The 15,152-nt window shown below is 39.8% G+C and overlaps 1 protein-coding gene and 1 pseudogene across 3 annotated transcripts in view; one reads left to right on the forward strand and one right to left on the reverse strand.

Moving 5' to 3' along the window:
• FRS2 (fibroblast growth factor receptor substrate 2) overlaps nt 1-15,152 on the reverse strand; it is a 110,656-nt gene that overhangs the window by 67,619 nt on the left and 27,885 nt on the right. The gene's annotated exons all lie outside the window — the stretch shown is intronic.
• LOC138435194 (E3 ubiquitin-protein ligase MARCHF6 pseudogene) lies at nt 5,350-7,403 on the forward strand (annotated as a pseudogene).

A 15,152-nucleotide genomic window follows, 5' to 3' on the forward strand; every position in this document is an offset into this window, starting at 1 on the left:
TTACCGGTTGCTATTTCCTGGCTGCTGTTAGAACATAACTGATACTGAATACCATGAAGTTAAATTTATGCTATTTGATAATAACAAAGAAACTGTTGTTTTTTTCTGGTCATAATCTACCTGCCCTAAAAGACACCATAATCCCTTATGGAAAAGTTTCTTTGTATTGGGTCATATTAAAGGGAGCAGAGGTCAAATTGCCAACATCTGTGAGAAATGCTGGGCTGGAAGAAGCACAGGCTGGAATCAAGATTGCTGGGAGAAATATCAATAACCTCAGATATGCAGATGACACCACCCTTATGGCAGAAAGCAAAGAAGAACTAAAAAGCCTCTTGATAAAAGTGAAAAAGGAGAGTGAAAAAATTGGCTTAAAGCTCAACATTCAGAAAACTAAGATCATGGCATCTGGTCCCATCACTTCACGGCAAAAGATGCAAAGATGGGCTCAATAAAGGACAGAAATGGTATGGACCTGAGAGAAGCAGAAGATATTAAGAAGAGGTGGCAAGAATACACAGAAGAACTGTACAAACAAGATCTTCACGACCCAGCTAATCACGAAGCTAACATGTTCCCCATTAAAACAAGGGGCAAGAACAAAAAATACCTGATACCCAAAAGAGAACAAAGAGTATATATGTATAAAGAGACAAGGTTTACAGCAAAATGGCAATCTAAGGTACATGTACTGCTATTTCTCCTTCTTCAAAACTGGCTGACACAGGTAACAGGTGACAGCTCTGCAGAAGTTGCCAAAAGCCACAGAAACTTCTAGACGGCTATTACAAAGCAATGGGAGTTATGAGACCAAGCAAAATATTGCCATTTCTAGTTTAAATTGACAGGAGGCAGGTTACAGAGAAAAACTATTAAGGAGGGAAAAACAACGGTAGAGTCACAAAGATTTACTGAGCTATTTATTTTATTTTTAAGGTTACATACAGTTTCATTTGGGCTTCCCCAGTGGCTCAGCAGTAAAGAATCTGCCTTCAATGCAAGAGTCACAGGAGATGGAGGTTCAATCCCTGGGTCAGGAAGATCCTTTGGAGGAGGGCATGGCAACCCACTCCAGTATTCGTGCTTGGAGAATCCCATGGACAGAGGAGTATGGCGGGCTACAGTCCATAGTCTAACAAAAAGTTGGACATGACAGAAGCAACTGAGCACGTATGCACAGTTTTGTTTAGTCCTCATGACAAACTTGTGTGTTAGTCACTCAGTCGTGTCCAACTCTGTGACCCCATGGGCTGTGGTCCACCAGGCTCCTCTGTCCATGGAATTTCCCAGGCAAGAACACTGGAGTGGGTTGCCATTCCCTTCTCCAGGGGATCTTCCCAACCCAGGGATAGAACTCAGATCTTCCCCATTACAAAAAGCAAGTTTACAGAATTTTAAAGAACCAACTTGCCAGAGTCATACATACACATACAATCAGTGTAGAACTGGGCCTCTAACGTGGACCTGAGCACTTTATTACTCCCTTTCATGTACTGAGCAATTCAACTGACCTAACCCTCTATCCATCCTCCCATGTAAATCCACCAGAACAGATTTTTTTTTTTAATAAAAATTTAATTATATAAGTAACAGCATGCCTCTAATTGAAAGTCTGGAAAATATAATGGATGTACCAAAAGTCATATCTTTTTTTATTGCTTTTATAATTAGTATTTTAATGAACACCGTGTACATAAATCTCTGCACAGTTTTATTCCACATTTATAAAGCATTATAAATGGAATTCTGGGTCAAATAGTGGCAATACAGTCTGCCAGAACATCTGACTTTAATACTGCTGAACTGACGAAGAGATTATGGTTCCTTAAGAAAAACAGCCATGCCTAATTTTCCCATTATCCGCAATGCCTAGGCACATGAGCAAGTGTTCTCATGACTGCTGAATAGAGGTTTCTCTCCCCTTAGTACACAGTCTCTGAAGAGAGCAATAAACAGAGCAGGCTCTCAAATTAGAAGACAACTGTGCCAAATATCAAATTCATTAGTGGGCTGCATAAAACTCTTTTCAGGGAGAACAGAACATGAACATTAACACTGCCATTCAATATATTTCCATGTGTTTAAAAGACTTTGGATATCTTATATTTTTTAAATACAGTATGTTAGTAGGTATATAGCATATATTGAAGACACTGTTTCTCCCAGTTTACCTACATGTTTTACTCTGCTATTGTCCATGGAAATCATTTCAGAACATGTAGAAATTCAGAGTTGTATATTTTAACAATGACTAGATTTCTCTTACTTAGATTTTCTGTCAAAAATCATCATCGATTTTCATCAAGTTCTAATGATATTATAGCAGGCAATGTCCCCAGAAAAATGAAAAAGACTGACTACAAAACAATGTGCCAGCAGGCACTGAACTAGCACTTTAGATGCATTAATTTAAACTTTACAACATTACATTATATTATTATTACTATTACCTCTATTTCATAGGCAAACTCAAACAGAGAAAGATTGAAGTTGCTTGTTTGGGGACTTCTGGTCCAGCGGTTAAGACTCTATATATTTCCACTGCAGGGGCACACTTATTTCCTGGCTGGGATATAAGATCCCATATGCCATGCAAGTGGGGCCGAAAAAAAAGAAACTTGGCTTGTTTTTTGAATATAGGTATTCTGGCCATTACTTTGCCAACAAAGGTACATATTAGTCAAAGCTATGGTTTTCCCTATAGTCAAGTATGGACATAAGAGTTGGACCAGAAGGCGGCTGAACATCAAAGAATTGATGCTTTTGAACTGTGGTGTTGGGAGAAAACTCTTGAAAGTCCCTTAGACTGCAAGGAGATCCACCAGTCAATCCTAAAGGAAATCAGTCCTGAATATTCACTGAAAGGACTGATGGTGAAGCTGAAGCTCCAATACTTTGGCCACCTGATGTGAAGAGCCAACTCATTAGAAATCAGACCCTGATACTGGGAGAGACTGAAGGCAGGAGGAGAAGGGGACAACAGAGGATGAGATGGTTGAATGGCATCACTGACTTAATGGACATGAGTTTGAGCAAGCTCCAGAAGATAGTCAAGGACAGGGAAGCCTGGCATGCAGCAGTACATAGGGTCACCTAGTCGGACACGACTGAGCAACTGAACAACAAATTCTGGCCACACTTCTAATCACTACACAAAATTGACTCTCAATGTCAAGCAAAAAGCACTGAATAGCTTTCCGTGAACACTGGTGGTACAGGGCACGATGATAGTAGTATGCTTTCCAGAAAACAGGAAATTCAACCAATCCAAATGAATTATTTATTCATTAGGTAAAGAGTTATTATAGATCAAAAATTGTATCAAAATGTGGGAACATTCTCCAAACCTTGAGAAATACTAGGACTAAAAAGTTGGAGAAAGATCACTGTAAGGTAGATTTCTAGTTAGACACATCTAACCTAGTTAGATTAAAATAGAATTATTCACAAGTGTCAGGGCATAGCAGGAGTAATTAGTTCTGCCTAGGGCATTCAGAGAAGTTGTAGAGAGGAGGAAATACCTCAACTACACCTTGAGTAACAGACTTCTAAGGGAATTTGTAGGTAATAGTCTGTCTCCCAAAATCACTCCCCACAGAAGGGTCAGGTTCTCACTGCTATGAAAACCGCTGCAGTAGCAGAGAACATATCTCAGCACAAAAGAACCATCTTATGTTGGCTGGAGGAGAGTATGGGGTTGCAATAGGTACAAGTGATCAAACCCCTGTCAACACTATGGGAACCAGCAATAAGGAGGAGCCTGTCTATCAAGCTTAATTTTACAGCCAACATAGCTACAAAACTGCCTTTAACAGACTTGTATTTAAATTCCTAATTTTAGAAAAACCTAAATTTTAAAACTAATAATAAGGAATTGGGGTGGGGGGAGCAGACCTTCAGTTAAGCATGACTGGCTTTGACTCCTTCCTGAAACCTCATCTTAAAAAGTTAAAGGACATTTTAGAAATATAAAATCCATAAGGATATGAGAATGGGGAAGGACACAATATAAAATAAGAGAAGTCAACAATATTCTGGATGCTAGAAATGCGGCAGTTGGGGAGAGGCAACTAAACTAACTAGACCAAAAAAGGTGAAGCCTAAACCTGAAAGGAAGAAGTCATCAAGCTGATAAACACAAAAAGCTTAATAATGGTCACCAGGGGCTAGGGGTTTGGGGCGGGGGGGGGGGGGGGGGGGCGGCGGTAATGAGCATTTCCGGGTTAATAGGTACTGAGTTCCAGTTAGGGATGATATAAAAGCTCTAGAGATTGAGGGACAGTGGTAACGATTACACAATAAGGTGAATACACTTAATGCCACAGAACTATACACTTAAATGGTAAATTTTGTTACATATATTTTACCATATTACTACAATTTTTTAAAAAAAGCAGCAGCAAGATGACTCATGCTGGAGAGATTCAGGTACTGAAATCATGATGAAGACAAAAATGCAGGGTGCGGCCAAAAACTAGATGACTGGTTGAAAGTTCATTTCAGTGGCCTCACCCCAAAACTGATCTTCTCACCACTGCTGGAGAGGGTGGACCACAAACTCTGATCTTTGGAACATAGGCCAAAACTGAAAGCTAGACAAAACAATTACTGAAAAACAGAATTATTTGAAAGTCTGCATTCTACATAAGCAGGTTGTCTCCAAGAAGAAAAAGGAAATAACAGATTATCTGATTATCTGATGTATCCAACCATATTATAGTTTATATTTGTTAGAGAATTGCAAATGAATAGACACAAAGTATATAAAATTTCAAACTCATAATTATTTGAGAAAACATTAAGTTGGATAAGAAGAGAAATACGATCATAGTGAATCTTGTGACAGCTGCAAAAAATTTGCAAAGTCATAAAAATTTAAATACTAAATAAAGAATTTAACCCCCCCCCAACCTGATATCGTATAAAAGGAAGAATAGAGAAGGAGAAATACGTATAAACGTTTGCAGGCAGCAGAGATTAAGATGACTAACCCTCATTTTTCTTAGAAGGAAGTGAGTAGTTACTGTCTAAAATAAAAAGCCAACAAACAGCAGAACTGACTTGGAAAAATAAAGGCACAACAGAATAGCTGAGACTGCCCCTAAAGGCTAGGAACTGGATGTGAGATGAGGAGAGATGATGCCCTGCTATTTTTATAAGCCTTGAATTTTTAAAACTATATATGTACAAATATCATTCTAATTTTAAAATAAAAGTTTAGAGAGGCAAAACAAAATTGTAATGATGTTATTAAAAAGATCTAAAATGGTCTATATTGTCTATACACCTTTTTTTTTTCAAACTACTGTGTTAGCTTTCTTAGAATTTTCAGTCATATTGAGGTCAGCCATGCTACTTGCTGCTCTGCCTTTCAATGCTGCTGGGCATCACCAAAATAAGGCTCCAGTAGAAGGAAATGGTGCTGAAAATGCTGCCCCTGACCAGCATGCTAACCCATCAGGCAAGAAAAAAGTGGTGGGGGAAAATCCTGATGCCAGGATGACCAGCTGAAGAGAGGAGGAGAACAAGGAGGAAGACAACATAGGTGGGGAAGACATACCTGATGCCACGTGAACTGAAATGCTTTAAAACGGGACTGAGCTCCAAAGAGTTTTTACATGGGAAAGAATGCTAAGAGCAGAGGAATCGTTAGTGTTTCTAGAACATGTCATCTGGGTGGTGTCTTTAAATACACAGTACAGTCCTGTTTATGCATTCTGCCCTGACCACACTGGTCATTTCTCCATTGTTAGTTTGGGATTTGAAGAACACATCCAAGCATCTCATTTTGAAGGCCTGATACAACCATAACTGGGTATATACTTTTATTAATAAAACTGATACTTTATCATGGCTGGCAACACTTGTTAAATTTCATAGGTCTCCTCGCTTGCTGGGAGTTAGCTATGGTGGTGTTAAGGTGGCAGAAAAGAGTGTTCCTCTCATCATCTGTGGCTGGGGACTGGGTATCTGTTCCCTGGAAATGTCTGATGCGACTCTGAAAGCTCATGTTTTTGCATTAACTAGTGGGAGAGGTGTCTGTTTTCTGGTTTGCCTCCTTCATTCTGTGGCTGAGATGGGTACTTCAACCTGGTGTATTTTGGTTTCTTAAGAATCTGAATGATCTAGATTTTAATCCAGTATAAGAAATGATTCACTTGACTCTATATACTTATCTTCCAAAATTTATTTTGTCAGTCACTGCCTTTGGGTCCATGTCTGCCTGGTGCTTTCGCTACCTATTTAGTCTATTGCCTGATATACTATATACTATATATACTATACTTAGTCTATTGCCTGATTTTTTTGTCCACACAGTGTCATGCTCTACAGTGATGCTCAGTGAGTGTAATGTTCCATGAGCTGCTTCTGCTTCAGGCCGCCTTACCAGCATTAGTTGAACAGGGATGGATGCAGCTATGGCTGAAGGGGACAGTGTAAGCAGAGACTCTTACTGTGGGAAGCTTGCTGGATCTTCATTCCTATTTGTTGGAACCAGGAAGAAAATGAGAACTGTGCAAACCAACCAGTGAACAATAACCAGTGTGTCTGAGGTAGCAACACTACCGCTGTGGTTGGGGAAGGTGTGCGTGCAGCCCACCTAGCCATACTTCAGCAGGGTGGGTCTGCTGGCTTTCAGCCTTGCATAGGCCTTCAATTTTTCCACTTGGATATTTTTGTTGATTGTATTCATATGCAATAACCTTACTGATCACCAGCCTCATCTGCCTGACTCTACCAGTATTTGCTAGGCATCAGTTAATGTCATTTTGGACAGGGACTGCCAAATCCATGAGCTCTGCACAGCTGCTTATGATTTCTACATTTCCTAGCTAACCATAAGGGCTGTGATGGTGCTGGCAGCATAGATGCCACACGGATGCAGTGACCTTGAGAAGGGTAAAGGGTAGAGTCCTGAGGACTTTGATAGCTGCAGTGCTGCTGGCTGGAGTTGTCCTAATTCTGGGGCTCCTGTTTGAGCTGGTTATTATTGTTCGCCCAAGGCTTCCCTTGGCTCAAACTCCTCGTTTTTTCCCACCACAGGACCAGGCACTTGGAATCCTGCATACCAAAATCACTGCAGCTGTAACACTGATGGGTCCTCGATGGTGCCTGAAAACTGCAACTGGGCTGGCCAGGCAGCTGGCGCCCAGAATCTCGACCTTCCCATAACTGTCAGTGCAGTGGCCACCGTGTTCTTGCTCCCCTACGTGCACCTTGTATCTGGCATCGCTCCTTTACTAGGTGTTACTTCAGAAACGCAAAACTTGGTCTGCAGGCAAATGTACCCATTTTTACTGATGGTCATGGCATTGATAGGAATCTTGTCCTTCCAGATCTGCCAGTTTAAGTCCCTTTGTGCATGTGCATGCTCAGTTGCTCCGTTATGCCCAATTCTTTAAAACCCTACGAACTGTAGCCCACCAGGCTCCTCTGTCCATGGGATTCTCCAGGCAACAATACCAGAGTGGGTTGCCATTTCTTCCTCCAGGCAATCTTCCCAACCCAGGGATCAAACCCGCATCTCCTGTAGCTCCTTTACTGGCAGGCGGATTCTTTACCACTGAGCCCACTGGGAAGCCCTTATGTGCCTTTATGAACATATTTAAAATGACAAGTACCTTGTAGGCCAATACCTTGTGAACTATGAACGGAAATCTGGCAAACAAGGCACCTCCACAGTTGTCCTAAGAACAAAGTGGTTGTATGAACTACCCTGACCTTCCCCTTGTGTTTATGTGCCCTTTTTTGTGGACTTTTCTCTTCAGAGATTTTTCCCAGTGACCTCTCAGCACTGTTTTTAAGTTGAATGCATCTGACTTGTGTTCTCAGCATTCAGAGAGCAGCAGTATGAGGCTCTGCTGCCCTTCCTGCATCTTCTGACCTCACTGCTGTCTGAGGTCTATATATGTGTAAATAGAATTTCCTGGATACTTTAAAACCTTGGATTAAACAAAATGTGCCTTGTACATTTTTAAACAAAATGTATAATTTAATTTATTAAATCTGCTTGTTACTTTTTAAAAAAACACCTTTCTTATAGCACAATTCATGAGCTGATACAGTATGCAATTCACTGGAGAAATACTCTGGGCATGTAGCAATTCTAAAGCCTAACTGTTTAAAACCAGTCTATAAACACAGTATTTTATTTATTCATTTCCCCCTAAGAATATATATTTGGGTATATTTATATAAAGGCTTATATTATTTGTAACTCTTGGATCAAATCCAAATCTTGACATTTCGAATGACTAACATTTGTAAGCACCAGTGATGGTAGAGCTGAATTTAAATAAAGTCCAAGTGTCAAATGATACAAATAGACAAACTGAAAGGCTACTCATGGAAAAATATATAACAGTACTAAATATGCAAAAGAAAACAGGAAACAATCTTATCTACAAGAACTGTACAACTTGCAGCTTTTTAAAAGTCACATTCTTGTGGGCACAAATTCACCAACTAAATATAATCTAATTAACATATTCCTTCTACACAGTTGAAACAAGAACTTCATTCCAGAAAAAGAAAATACTTCAAAGCTCAAGATTAAAACCATGAGCAACTACATCAGAACCTACTGAATTTTTTTTCAATTAGTAAAGTTCTTTTCATATAAAGATAAAAACTATGACACCTGGTTTTCTTTTCAGCAGTATGAAGGAAAGTTATGACCAACCTAGACAGCATATTAAAAAGCAGAGACATTACTTTGCCAACAAAGGTCCGTCTAGTCAAGGCTACGGTTTTTCCTGCGGTCATGTATGGATGTGAGAGTTGGACTGTGAAGAAAGCTGAGCGCCGAAGAATTGATGCTTTTGAACTGTGGTGTTGGAGAAGACTCTTGAGAGTCCCTTGGACTGCAAGGAGATCCAACCAGTCCATTCTAAAGGAGATCAGCCCTGGGATTTCTTTGGCAGGAATGATGCTGAAGCTGAAACTCCAGTATTTGGCCACCTCATGTGAAGAGTTGACTCACTGGAAAAGACTCTGATGCTGGGAGGGATTGGGGGCAGGAGGAGAAGGGGCCGACAGAGGATGAGATGGCTGGATGGCATCACCGACTCGATGGACATGAGTTTGAGTGAACTCTGGGAGATGGTGATGGACAGGGAGGCCTGGCATGCTGCGATTCAGAGGTCGCAAAGAGTCGGATATGACTGAACTGAAGGGGACAAGAGAGAATGAGATGGTTGGATGGCACTACCGACTCGATGGACATGAGTTAGAGCAAGCTCCAAGAGTTGGTGATGGACAGAGGCCTGGAGTGCTGCAGTCCATGCGGTCACAAAGAGTCAGACATGAATGAGCGACTGAACTGAACTGAATGGACTGTGCTCATCTATAGCTACAGTTGCTCAACTTCATGTGTCAGCTACCTGACAAATTTACAAATACTTAAAAAACTATCACAAAGGTTTAAGAGCGTTAAAATCATATGTGTTATACTGTTTATACTGTGCATCCATATATTCAAACAAGAAATAAAAAGAGCAACCAAAGAAAACCTCAAGCATTATCATACTCACATGTCAGAGAACATGACAGAGAGAAATGCCCATAAGATAAGACTCCTTCACTCAAGGAATCTGGGATTCAGCAGTGCAGAAGGGAGTAAGAAGTGTGTGTGGCAGAGGTGCCAAGACCAAGACAGGAAAACGACTCGTGAACAAGACAAAAAACTGAATGACTGAGTACTAAACTACAAAATAAAAGGGTAAATTTAAAGAAAAAGGAAGATAACAGTTGCCCTGACAATACAAGTAGGCACTGAACTGGTCTCAAAGAAGTAGAGAAGCATTTGAAAAAATAAACGAGAAAGGTCAACATCTCTGTCTCTCTTGCTCTCTCTCTCAATGTTACCATACACTTAAAATTTTTCATATGAAATACCAGAGGCAAATGTATGCAAAAATCAAAAAAGTAATCTAAAAGAGAATTGGCCCAGAAGAGGGAAAATAAATGAAGTAGTAAACAGAGGGAAAATTATCCACAAAGAAAAAAGAAAAATCTTAACAACCATACATGTTGTATATCAATAAATGTTCGTATTATTTTGATTAGCCTCAACCCATTATTGGAGTTGGAGAAGGAAATGGCAACCCACTCCAGTGTTCTTGCCTGGAGAATCCCAGGGACAGGGGAGCCTGGTGGGCTGCCGTCTATGGGGTCGCACAGAGTCGGACACGACTGAAGCGACTTAGCAGCAGCAGCAGCAGCACCATTACTGGAGGGAAAATGAAATTGTTATAATTTCATTTCCACAGGAAGAGACTGACAAAACAAGTTTAAACAACAAAACTATATGAGATTTTCTGACTCCCAGCCCTACATGTATCCATTACAATACTACACACTATTTTATGTGTTAAGTATTTTACACTGGACTGACTGCATCACCAACCTCAATTTCTTATAACCAAAAACATTAGAATGCTACTGAAAAAACAAAACAAAAAAAAAAAGAAGCCCATCTTAAAGTAAGTATGCTGTAATACACAAGAGCCAAATGGGTCTCAGTTAAGACCACAAAACTTTAACAACTAGAATGGTGGCCTTTCCAGTAAATTGGTATGTTACTGTTCCTCTAGCCCACAGGCCACTCTAATGGGAAGACAAGGAGAGGGTACTCCCCAAGTAACAAACTTCAGAGCTGCAGTCACAGTCCCATAAACAGAACTTCTTCACTGTTTATCTAAATTATTTTGATTGTACACTGACAGCTACCTAGAGACCGAAAATCAAAGAAAATAATAAATATAAATGAAACACTATAAAATAAACACAATCATGAAATGTACCAGTTACTATGCCATACAGTTATTAGTTTCAAACTTACAAGGTTTCTCAGGAATCATAGTTAATATTACTTTTTACACCTAACTATGGAGAAGGAAATGGCAACCCACTCCAGTACTCTTGCCTGGAAAATCCCATGGACGGAGGAGCCTGGTAGGCTACAGTCCACGGGGTCGCAAAGAATCAGACACGACTGAGCGAATTCATTTCACTCACTTCATACTTTATCACTGGAGAAGGAAATGGCAACCCACTCCAGTATTCTTGCCTGGAGAATCCCATGGACAGAGGAGCCTGGCAGGCCATGGTCCATGGGGTCGCAGAGAGTCGGACACGACTGAAATGACAAAGCACGCACACCTAAACTAAAATTTTCCTTAAGTTGATAATATCATATTAATTTAAATGGTTATCCATGTACCCAAACCTGAATTAATATTCATCACAAACTGAAAAACACGTTGGTCAAGCACCTGAGAATCATGACCCCGTACATTCTCTCTCACTTCTTTCTCTTTTCCAACATCTAAAGGCAAAAGAGTTTCACACTCTTCCATTACACTCCTACCTAAAAACCCTGAGCAACAGCCAGGTCCCACCCGCTTCCGTGGGGATGCACTACTGAATTAACTGAGTATCTGTTCAGGATACAGAAGGGTATAACTAAGTTTTCTTTCAATATTTTTACCTGTGTTTTCATGTGTGACTGAGAGGAGTAGGGAAAAGGAGTTCTAAACGGAGGCACAAAAGAGCCAAACAACCTTCAGCCCTCTAAGGCAGCTGTGGCAGAATACGAAGGCAACGAACCTGAAGTGGAAGGGACATAAGCCCAGCTCTGCCACTTAACATTTCTCAGTGAGTGAGTTCTTTCGCTTAGCAACTCACCCTGCCATGTCCAGCCTAGCAGACTCTTTGATAATACCCATGCTCTCAAACACCTCCACTAAACAGCCATGTATTTGTGGATGTGTTCAATGGATTACTATTTCTACCTACCTTTGGATAGGGTGGCTCAGACAGTAAAGCGTCTGTCTACAATGTGGGAGACCCAGGTTCCATCCCTGGGTTGGGAAGATCCCCTGGAGAAGGAAATGGCAATCCACTCCAGGACTATTGCCTGGAAAATCCCAAGGAAAGAGGAGCCTGGTAGGCTACAATCCACGGGGTTGCAAAGAGTTGGACATGACTGAGCAACTTCACTTTCACTTTCACTTTGGATATATTATATGATCTTTAGCACACATCTTACTGATTATATCTTATATTAACATCTAATAGGCTCATATAAGAACCTATCACCAAGGAAATAATTGTCGTGGATATCAAGAGCAAAACACAAACTGGGATCAGTGTTTTATCAGTAATATTCAGAAAAGCAATAATGAATAGTAACACTCACTAAAAGTACCTCATTAGCCACTCACGAATTTATTATTTTTAATACTCTGGAAATGTTATCAGTTCATACAGAGAACATGGTCTTTTATGTATTGTTACTAATCTACTTCAGTGACTACAGATCATGCTAATTAAATATTTGACCAACAAAATGATATATTCTAATAGGATTAGACACCACTTAATTTTAGTTACATTTCACTAGTAACTGTAAAAAAGGCTATACAAATTTCTATAACTTACCAAAAATTAAATTATACAAATTCTGGGCTTCCCTGGTGGCTCAGATGGTAAAGAATCTGCCTGCAATGTGGGAGACCTGGGTTCAATCCCTGGGTTGGGGAGATGCCCTGGAGGAGGGCATGGCAACCCATTCCAGTACTCTCGCCTGGAGAATCCCCATGGACAGAGGAGCCTGGTGGGCTACAGCCCACGGGGCCACAAAGAGTCGGACACGACTGAGCCACTAAGCACAGCACAGCACGTACAGCGTTCTACTGCTTCCACCACAAAGTTTCATCTAAGAGCTGAAAGCAGTGCTAACTTTTACCAAGCAAAAGAATCTGCCTACAATGCAGAGGAGACGCAGGCTTGATCCCTGTGTCAGGAAGATCCTGGGGAGAAATCTACTCCAGTTTTCCTGCCTGGGAAATCCCATGAACAGGAGTCTGGCAGGCTACAGAGTCACAAAGAGTCAGACATGACTGAAAGACTAAATTAACAACTCCTCCTTAAATATATTTAATAGACAGTATTAATGTCTTATTAAAGTTATTTCCACTGAAGAATACATATCAGTACTTTCCCAATTGATCAGCATAATTGTATTTGAAGTGTTATTCCAAATTACTGGATAAACTAGAAAGAAAACTAAAAGTTAATTATAGTATCTTGAAATATCTGGGATCAAATCAAATGTTACAGAACTCAAGTAAAAGGACAAAATCAAACATATTCTTTGGAGATACGGAACAAAAAAATAAGACTTCTGGAATTCTTATTAACACTAAGACAATAAACTAAATTCTGAAACAATTCCTAGAAGTGTTAATGCCAGAAATGACTCTTCTCCCTAAAGATAAATTTATGCAAAATAAGTATGTCTTAAAAGCCAACTCAAACAGTGCTAAAGTGAAAATAAAAGACATCTGAAGATAACTTTACTATCTCAAAATTTTATTAAAGCACTAGGAGAAAATTTAAGGTTAAAGTAAAAACTCGAATCCAAGTAAATATGAAGATAAAAATAAGAGGAAAAAAACTGATGAAACACTACTAGAACAGAAGGGGGAAGAGGATTCTAACTAACCAAAGATGAAAATAACAGGGGAAAAAAAAAAAGTAACTCATGTGCAAAAACATTTTTGGAATCTGCATTGAAAATTAATCATATAGAGCAATTACTATAAATATGAGGTCCCATCCACTGTACTAAAGCATGAAGAGCTTATATCACATTTTTCCATGCACACTCAATGAAGACTTTTCCTTCACTATAAATCCACAAAAGGTTTTTGTTGGTGCAATTTACTATGCCTATTCTCAGCCCTAGGGATATTTTTGTACCCAATCTCAAATTGGAAATGGGATGCTATCTGTCCTCAAAATGTCGAGTTATTGGCAGAAACATAGTTCCATGTCTAATAAGAACTTTTATGTTCCACTACAAGTCTTTTAAGTGGTATTCTTGTTTAGATGTAACAGAGATCTGTGTATTTTAAAATATAAATAAGAACTTACGGGATACATTGCTCACTGATATAACTCATCTGAACCACCATTACCCATATCACTCCTAGCACTGAAGAGGCAAATACAGACACTGCTCCATCACTTGGCCACTTCCTGCTAGCTACTTCTGCCCAAACTCCTCTTAGGAGCCCAAAGGGAAATCTATTACCATTGCTGCAAAAGCTCACGATTTGCAGACCACTGATAAATGTACTGAGGAGGATTGACACAACAGAGGCAACTTCTTCACTTACTGTCAGCCACACAATGGGGACTGCCTGTACAGGCAGAAAACTAAGGCCCAACATCCCTGCTCCCTAGTGTACCGGCCTGTATAATCCTTGGGGCTGAAAATATAATGGGACTTCACTCCCATGATTAGGTTAACTTTAAGAAAGTTAACTTATGAGGAGGAATTATCCAAGTGAGCCTGAACTAACCACATAAACCCTTTAAATTTGGGTCTAGAAATGAAAGACAATTTTTAATGGATCTCTACTGCCTATAATCGCAAGAGCTGCCTACTCTACCAGCTTTTTAGGGACTTCTGTAACCTAGCCCCAATCCTACCAATACAAAAAGAAAAGAAAAAAATTATATTATCACAGGTCAAATAGTAATGCTTTATCAGAAAGTTAAATATAAGTTTAACTACTTAAGACTCCAAACCTAGCATATTATTAATAATTGTTAGGCACTATTGCTCAGTACTCCTAAAATTCAAGTTTGTATCACATACTTCATTTTTTAAAGACTCCATTCTAGAGAACTACCTAGACTGTGTTTAGCATGCAAGCTACAGTCCAGCTGATCAATACCAGCAGTTAAGTTCTAGACCACCAGGACAAATTAAGACTGAGGACATTCAATGTACCATTTCTGCTCTAAGTTTTCACTACTTCAATGCAACTGATATCCTTGTTTTGTAAGGTATCACCTAAAGATTCTAAGCTCTGTACCACATGGAAGGTATTTACTTAGCACTTATGAATGCCATTTCTTAACAGTCACTTTTGCCAAAGAGTTTATATACTGAGAAGAGAGACAAATTAGGCAAAAAGTCCCTGCTCATTACTGCTCTTCAGCTCCCAAGGAACACCTAAATGCCTAGGGGATTTAGTCCTCATACTGTTACCAGGCAATACTGAATGAAGACCTAAAATCAACAGGCTGGTGTGGGAGAACTTTCTCAGATGTTGTGAGGATTGAAAGTTGGGTTA

The sequence above is a fragment of the Ovis canadensis genome, chromosome 3 (genome assembly GCF_042477335.2).
Source record: "Ovis canadensis isolate MfBH-ARS-UI-01 breed Bighorn chromosome 3, ARS-UI_OviCan_v2, whole genome shotgun sequence".
Classification (NCBI taxonomy): domain Eukaryota; kingdom Metazoa; phylum Chordata; class Mammalia; order Artiodactyla; family Bovidae; genus Ovis; species Ovis canadensis.